The sequence below is a fragment of the Onychostoma macrolepis genome, chromosome 18, assembly GCF_012432095.1.
Source record: "Onychostoma macrolepis isolate SWU-2019 chromosome 18, ASM1243209v1, whole genome shotgun sequence".
NCBI lineage: Eukaryota > Metazoa > Chordata > Actinopteri > Cypriniformes > Cyprinidae > Onychostoma > Onychostoma macrolepis.
The window spans coordinates 21,073,215-21,081,273 of NC_081172.1; the positions used below are offsets into that span (position 1 = coordinate 21,073,215).

The following is an 8,059-nucleotide window of genomic DNA, read 5'->3' on the forward strand; positions in this document are numbered from 1 at the left end:
TTCTGGCTGGACTTCCATCAAACACAGTCAAACCTCTACAAATGATTCAGAATGCGGCGGCACGACTGGTCTTCAAGGAACCCAAAAGAGCCCATGTTACACCTCTCTTTATCTCATTGCATTGGCTACCAATCGCAGCTCGCATCAAGTTCAAGACACTGATGCTTGCTCATAGAACAACCACAGGCTCAGCACCCGCCTACATGCACTCACTATTAAGAATCTACATCCCTCCAGAAGTCTGAGATCTGCTAGTGAGCGACGCCTCGTGGTACCATCACAAAGAGGCTCAAAATCACTCTCCAGAACATTCTCGTTCACCATTCCTGGCTGGTGGAATGATCTTCCCACCCATATTCGGAGTACTGGATCCCTGTCAATCTTCAAGCAACAGCTGAAAACTCATCTCTTTCGACACTACTTGACTTCAACCTACACATAAAAAAAAAAAACTCTTTCTCCTTACTTATTCCTTCCCTTGCTAGCTTGTACTTATTTAAACAATGCCTGAGACTTGGTGTTACAAGCACTTCCTTTGTCGGATTGCCTCTTCAAGATGAATCGCTTCATGTGTTCCCCAAATTGTAAGTCGCTTTGGATAAAAGCGTCTGCAAAATGACTAAATGTAAATGTAAATGTAAATGTTCCCTCCTGCCCAACTCAATCCTTAGCCATCTTCAAGAATCGGCTAAAAACACATCTATTCCATCTTTATTTGACCCTCTAACTCTAGCACTCTCTATTCTAATTCTATTCTTTAAAAAAAAAAACAGTCAGTAACACTTTACAATAAGGTTGTTTTAGTTAACGTTGGTTAATGCATTAGTTAACATGAACTAACAATGAACAACTCCACTGTTCAGGATTATGTAATATTTTGTTAATGTTAACTTACACATTTACTAATGCATCTCTTTACATTAACAGATCAACTAGTTAATGTTGTGGTTAATGCATTAGATAAAAATTAACTAAAAATGAACAACGCATTTTTTTTTTTAATTATATGAATAAATGATTAACAATATTAACAGTGCTTACTATGCAAAATAGCAGGATACAGTTTTGTTAACAAAAGTAAATGTGTTCACAAAAAAAAAAATGAAATGAAATGAATAATAAAAATGTGTGTGTGTGTGTGCGCGGAGTGGGGGGTGGGGGGGATGGGTACTATAGTCACTCCAATAGTCTTTCTGTGTATATATAGAAGTAAGCATGGCATAACCAAGTATATTAAAGTCAGATGGCCTTTCTAAAACTTTAGTTCTATTAATTAGAAGGTAGGGTCTTCATCTTTTCAAAATATGTAATCATAGGTTTCCAAATTTTATAAAATTTTTGGATGGATCCTTTTTTGACATTTTATTTTTTCTAGTTTTAAATATCAAATCACAAATCCACATTGAAATTTTTGGTGGATTTTTTTACTTCCATTCCAACAATATTCTCCTTCTTGCTAATAGTGAAGCAAAAGCAAAGACATTTTCCATTTTGTTAGTCAAAGATATTCCGGTAACACTTTACAATAAGGTTCATTAGTTAACTACATTAGTTAACATGAACTAATAATGAACTGCACTTATACAGCGTTTATTAATCTTTGTTAATGTTAATTTCAACATTTACTAATACATTATTAAAATCTTGTTAACATTAGGTAATGCACTGTGAACTAACATGAACTAACAATGAACATCTGTATTTTTATTAACTAACGTTAGCGAAGATTAGTAAATCCAGTAACAAATGTATTGCTCATGGTTAGTTCATGTTAGTTAATACATTAACTAATGTTTAACTAATGAACCTTATTGTAAAGTGTTACCGATATTCCATGTTCTGGCACTCCAAAGATAGCAATTTCAACACAGGGTGTTATATTCAAGTTAAAAGCTTCATTTAGTGTTTTAAATACAAGTGTCCAGTAGTTTTTCAGCTTTTGGCAGGACCAAAACATATGAATAAGGTCAGCTTTATCACTTTTGATAAAATGAACATGATCTCAAGACATTGGGGATGCAAAATTGCAGAGGGATTTTTGATATGTCGAACGGTTTGCCCGTGGCGAGGCGATGAAGTAATGTCGAGAAATGTGAAATGGGAAACGCCTAATAACAGCCACATACATTGTCTGATTTTGATCAAACTTCAGTGGTTTGTTCGTTGTATGATGCCGATCGCATAGATGTGACTATTAGGAGTCAAAGTTATAGCGCCACCATCTGGCAGCAGGAAATGTCATTTTCAAAATGCTTTGAATTCAGCATCTTATTTTTACCCGATTTGCTTCAAACTTCATCAGAATAATGTCAAAATACGGCCGATTTAAAACTGTGAAGGAAATATTGATATGTAAAATACTGTTGCCATGGCAATGTGTCAAACTTCAATATTCTTTTACGGTGATTTTGTGGCAGATAACATGCTTAGAATTCCATGAAACTCGACACACATATCCATATTAATGATAGTTAGACACTGGCAAAAGCTCATAAATGGACGTGGAAGAGGCATTCTATAGCGCCACCTTTTGTCAAAAGTTAGTTTTAGCTATAATCACCAAACTCGGTATATATGTTGTTCTCATAAAACCGGAAAACTTTCTAATTTACAGTCATTAGCTATGACCAACAGGATGTCGGCTATTTTGATTTTAATGTTGAAATTTTGAGAAATATGGCTGTAAATAAATTCATACTCCTCCAAGCAGAAACAAGCAGTTCACACCAAACTTTGTCAATATGATTGAATATGGTAAATTGCGAACAGATTTGGGATATTTTGAACTGTATTGCAATGGTGATTTATTAAAGTGCCAGTAAAAAAAGATAGCAGTAATTTTCTTATATCTTTAAAGTGCATTATACACTTTCTTCAAAACTTTTAGTTTATAAAGAACAAGTCATTCGGAGAGATCACGTGACCCTTCGATAGCGATACACGTCTAGTCCTTCGCTCTCTGCTCACTTTGTCAAATATTATAGAATCCTGTCAGTAAATTTCAAACCACTCTCTATTTAACCCATCATGAATACTTCAACAGTCAAAGGCGATCGGAAAAGAGAGATTGAGCAATCGCCAATAAAGAAAAAATTCAAAGATTCCACCATCTCCAGAGAGGATCCGATGCAACTGGCTTCCTCAGAGCTAATCTTTCCAAGTGGATCCCTTCCCTGAAAGGCCGTGACATCGAGATTGACCGGGCCCATCTCGTGTATGACAGAAGGAAAAACTCCGATCGGCCGCGCACTCTCATCTTCATTTACTATCGGCGGTCCTGAGGGGTGCTCGGCAGGCATATCCAGTGAAATGTACACAGGACAATGTCACGCTACTATTTTTTCCCGACTTTAGTCCAGCCACAGCTACCAAGAGAAAGAGCTTTAATCCAGTCTTGAAGAAGATGATAGCACTTGGTCTCCAGCCCTTCCTCACCTATCCGGCGGTAATTAAACTATGGCACAAGGGTGAGCAGATGATGTTTGACTCTCCTCAGAAAGCGGAGGACTTTATCAGCTCACTGTCACAGAAGAAGACTTATGCTGCAGCTCTACAAGGCAACGGGAAAACAGTGGCCACCATCTCAGTCTCTTCGGCCCAGCGAGAAAAACTTAAAGACCAGGATGGAGGCGATTTCAGCTGCCCAGGAGAGGATAATAACAAGGTGGACATGGACACTTATTAAATCTCCTTTTCTTTTTTTTTCCCTCTCACTCTCTCCTCCTGAGATATTGTTCCTATTTATCCAGCACAACTGTCTCTTTACTGGTGAAACTAACAACCTCTTTTTTTTTTTTTTTTTTTTTGGAGGGTCTAATGGAGAGTAGGTTTAATTGCAATAGTTTTTGACTATGTGGACCTTTTGGGGACATGTCTTGGGTTGAAGTGGACCGGTCATGTATCATCACCATTTTTTGTTGCTCAATCAGACCTACGTTCCCGGTAATGTGCGGTCTGAGTTGTTTCTTGTTTATAGTTGTTTGTTGGTCCCGTTTCTGTGTTGCTTTTATTTTTCACAACAGACATTCATACTTTTATTTACTTTATTTACCTTATTTCTAAAAGGATTTTTCATCTAGGTGGTTTGGTATATAGAATGCACACCAGCGTTTACATGTTACTTACAGAATGGGAGTGCTTTTGCTTTTCTTCATTTACTGAATACAGTTTTAGGGTTATGAATATTCAATGCATACTCTAAATCTTTTATCATTGAATGTGAATGGCCTAAATTCTGCTGTTAAACGAACCCGTGTATTATGGAATTAGATTTGTGCCAAATAAAATGAATGTAATTTTTAAAGAAACGTATGAAAATATCAAGTGAAACTGAATAAAATGTCTTTGAAACTAAAAATTAATAAATTACAGGCAAAATCTTTGACCTCGTTTTTAATACACTGCAGGTTGTTTTCTCATCTTTCATTCGTTGATCTGTACTTACAAATGCACTTCCAAAGACATTTTATTCAGTTTCACTTGATATTTTCATACGTTTCTTTAAAAATTACATTCATTTTATTTGGCACAAATCTAATTCCATAGTGTATTAGAATATTTACACCGTAAATCGATTTCCTGTGGGCTGATACAAGAGACACATTTAAAGCAATCTGACGTGGCACGTTTCCAGAATAAGTATTAAAAATTGGCAGCCTTCTCCTGCGCTCTTAATAAAACGAAGGGGGTGCTTATCCTTGTCAACAGGAAGTTACATTTAACATACCGGAAGTGATGAGGAGGGTAGATTTGTTTTTATCCGTTGCAAAATACATAATAATCGGTTAGCATTGGTCTCTATTTACGGTCTGAATGAGACACTACATTCTAGACACTAGTACATTCTTTACAAATGTTTCCAAAACTCTACTTGAGCAGACTGATTGCGCTCTAGTGGTGGGTGGTGATTTTAATGCTGTCGTAAATCCTGATTTGGATAAATCTCAATCTGATACAACAGTCAATCCATCTTCTAAATTACTGAATAAATTGATCACTGAGCTCAACTTAATCGATCTTTGGAGAATTCAGAATACTAAATCTAAGCACTTTTTTTCTAATAGACATAAGACTTTCTCTAGGATAGACTACATATTTCTCAGCCCATCTTTAATTTCATCTAATTCCTCCATTTCTATATTACCAATTTTATTATCTAATCATTCTGCTGTGTTATGCAATAATCCTCTTTCCGATATTAAAGCCAAATCCCATAGATGGCACTTTAACATGTCATTATTAAGTAATCAGACTTTCGTTACTTCTCTAAAAGAATATATAAAGGAATTTCGGTAACACTTTAGAATAATGGTCCGTTGTTAACTAGTAACTATGCAGGAAGTAATAGGTATTACTACATTAACACTTAACTTAATACTATTAACTAATAGAGAAGCAAGATTAACTAAGCAGTAAGTAGTAACAATTTTAGGACAAAGGTAGTTCCTTATTAAATATGTGATAATCATTAAATAAAAATATCCTCATTGAGAACTACTTGTGAACTATGACCAATTAATAAAGAACAACCAATCAATTACTAATCACAACAGTAACGTCTTAAAAGTGAACAATTGGGTTCTTTGTGGAAACTAATTTATGAATATGATATCCCCCAAATAAGTCGGCTACATTTAAAAATTGTGACACTTACTCTTACCAAAGGATGGATGTTCTCGGTTTATTTCAAACAATAACAGAATAATAATAAAAATAATTCATTTAAAAATGTTAATAATTAGGAAGTGATTGAATTAGTTAACAATTATGGTAACACTTTAGAATAGGGAACACTAAGTGTACTATACAAGGTTTCTGAATATCTTTCTCTTCTACTCTTGCAAAAACGAAAATCCACCAGTTTACACAATTAGAAAGTAAAATCCAATCATTACAAAACCTACAAAAACAACATTTTACTGAGCAACTGGCTACACAGCTGTCCTCTTTAAAAGAAGAATATGATTTACTTTCACACTCAAAGGCGGAATTTATCTTACATAGGTCTAGGCAAAAATATTATGTAGAATCAGAGAGACCTAGTCACCTATTGGCCCTTAGGCTGAAAGAATGTGAGTCTAAGGCATATATTAGCGCAATAAAATCATCGGATGGTCAGGTCACCACGAACCCTGCGGCAATTAATGACATATTTAAAGGTTTTTACACAAATCTGTATAAAGCCGAAACAGATTTTGATGAACCAATTTGTAAGCAGTATTTAGATAAATTGGAATTGCCTCGGATCTCACAGGTGGATAAAGAATCTTTGGAGGCCCCATTAAGTTTGGAGGAGCTCCACGTCTTTCTAAAAAGCCTCCAAAAGGGCAAATCGCCAGGGCAAGATGCTCTCCCCCCTGAATTATATTTGGAAATTTGGGATTTGGTAGGGACACTTATGCTTAATTCATTTAATTTTGCAATTGAACATGGTGTATTTCATACAGATTAAAAAACATAATTGATATCATTACTACTTAAAAAAGGGAAAGATCCATTAAATTGTTCCAGCTACAGACCGATATCACTTATCCCATGTGATCTAAAAATCTATGCTAAAGTTTTTGCTTCTCATATGGAGAAGGTAATTCATAGTTTGATCAAGGCGGACCAAACCGGTTTTATCAAGGGGCGCAATGCGTCTGACAATATATGTCGACTCTTTCATATTCTTGACTTTGCAGACTCTCATCCGTGTCACGGTTCATGGGTCTGTGTGTTCATCTTGCGTCTCTGTCTGGTGCGTGTGTGTCGTCATCTAATTACCGCAGCTGGTGCTTAATCAGTACGCACCAGCTGCAGCTCGTTGCGCTGCCTATATCTAGCCAGCGCTTTCAGTGTGTGTTGTCGGTTCGTTAACTATGTCATGTTTTTGCCAGCTCTCCGTGTTCCTGCTGCACATCCTGCCTTCACTGGATTAACCCGCACTCACCTTGGATTTATCGGCATGGAGTTGGATACTCTACTCACTGCTAGAGTCTTGTCTGTTCTTTGCTGTCATAAATAAAGGCGTCATTGCACTCACACTTGGATCCTTGACTCTTTATCCTGACAATCCGAGCCCGGTTTTTTCTCTTGATGCAGAAAAAGTCTTTGACAGGCTAGAGTGGAAGTATATGTGGGCAGTTCTGCAATGTTTTGGCTTCGGTGAACATTTCATTTCTATGATTAAGACATTATACCACTCACCTGTAGCATCAGTCTTGACTGGTAATATTATTTCCCCCCCATTCCCTTTACAGCGGGGAATGAGGCAGGGATGTCCGCTTTCCCCCTTATTGATTTGCTTATCTCTTGAACCCTTAGCACAAGCCATCAGGAAATCTGAAGTATCAATTGAGATTCATGATCATAATCATAGTATTTCATTGTACGCTGATTATATATTATTTATATATATTTAGATCACGTTGATGTTTCAGTCTCTAGTATAATTAAGGAATTTGATCATTTTAGTAGCTTATCAAGATACAAAATAAATTGGAGCAAATCTGCTTTAATGCCAATTAACAATTGTAAAGTTAATTCTTCTATTCCCTCATTTATCCCTATTAAGGAATCTTTCATCTACTTGGGCATTACCATATATAAAAACATCCATAAGATTGCCAGAGACTATTTTAATAGTATTCTAGTTAGGGGTGTCAACGTTAACGTGTTTCAATTATGCAATTAATTTAAAAAAAATTAACACGTTAATATTTTTTTAACGCAGATTAATCGTTTGATAAGGTTTGACCCCAACTTCTTACCGTCATCGCAGCGCGGAAGGTTATCTATCATTGTGTGATAAGGGTACATCGAACCAGTGTTGCCAGGGTAACGGTAAGTGGGCTATTTTGAAAATAGTCGCGGGAAAATTACAGAGCCGTGGGTTGCGGTTTTTTGGGCTACTTTTATAATGTACCGCGGCCACCCAAAGTGTATATAGACAAATAAAAATTTAAATAGATCCTTTTACTAATGTGTATTATACTTGGAATGTATCCCTGGCAACCTAAGAACGGAGAGGCGGTTGTACCATCACAAACAACGAGAGTTTCAGCCAGAGCAGCAGAAA

The 8,059-nt window shown here is 36.2% G+C and overlaps 1 long non-coding RNA gene across 1 annotated transcript; it reads left to right on the forward strand.

The window, feature by feature from the left end:
- Nucleotides 1–1,175: 1,175 nt before the first annotated feature.
- LOC131523927 (uncharacterized) lies at nt 1,176–7,023 on the forward strand. The gene is made up of 2 exons (XR_009266881.1): nt 1,176–3,664; nt 6,879–7,023. It is a non-coding gene; the product is annotated as an uncharacterized LOC131523927 (long non-coding RNA).
- The last annotated feature ends 1,036 nt before the right edge of the window (nt 7,024–8,059 follow it).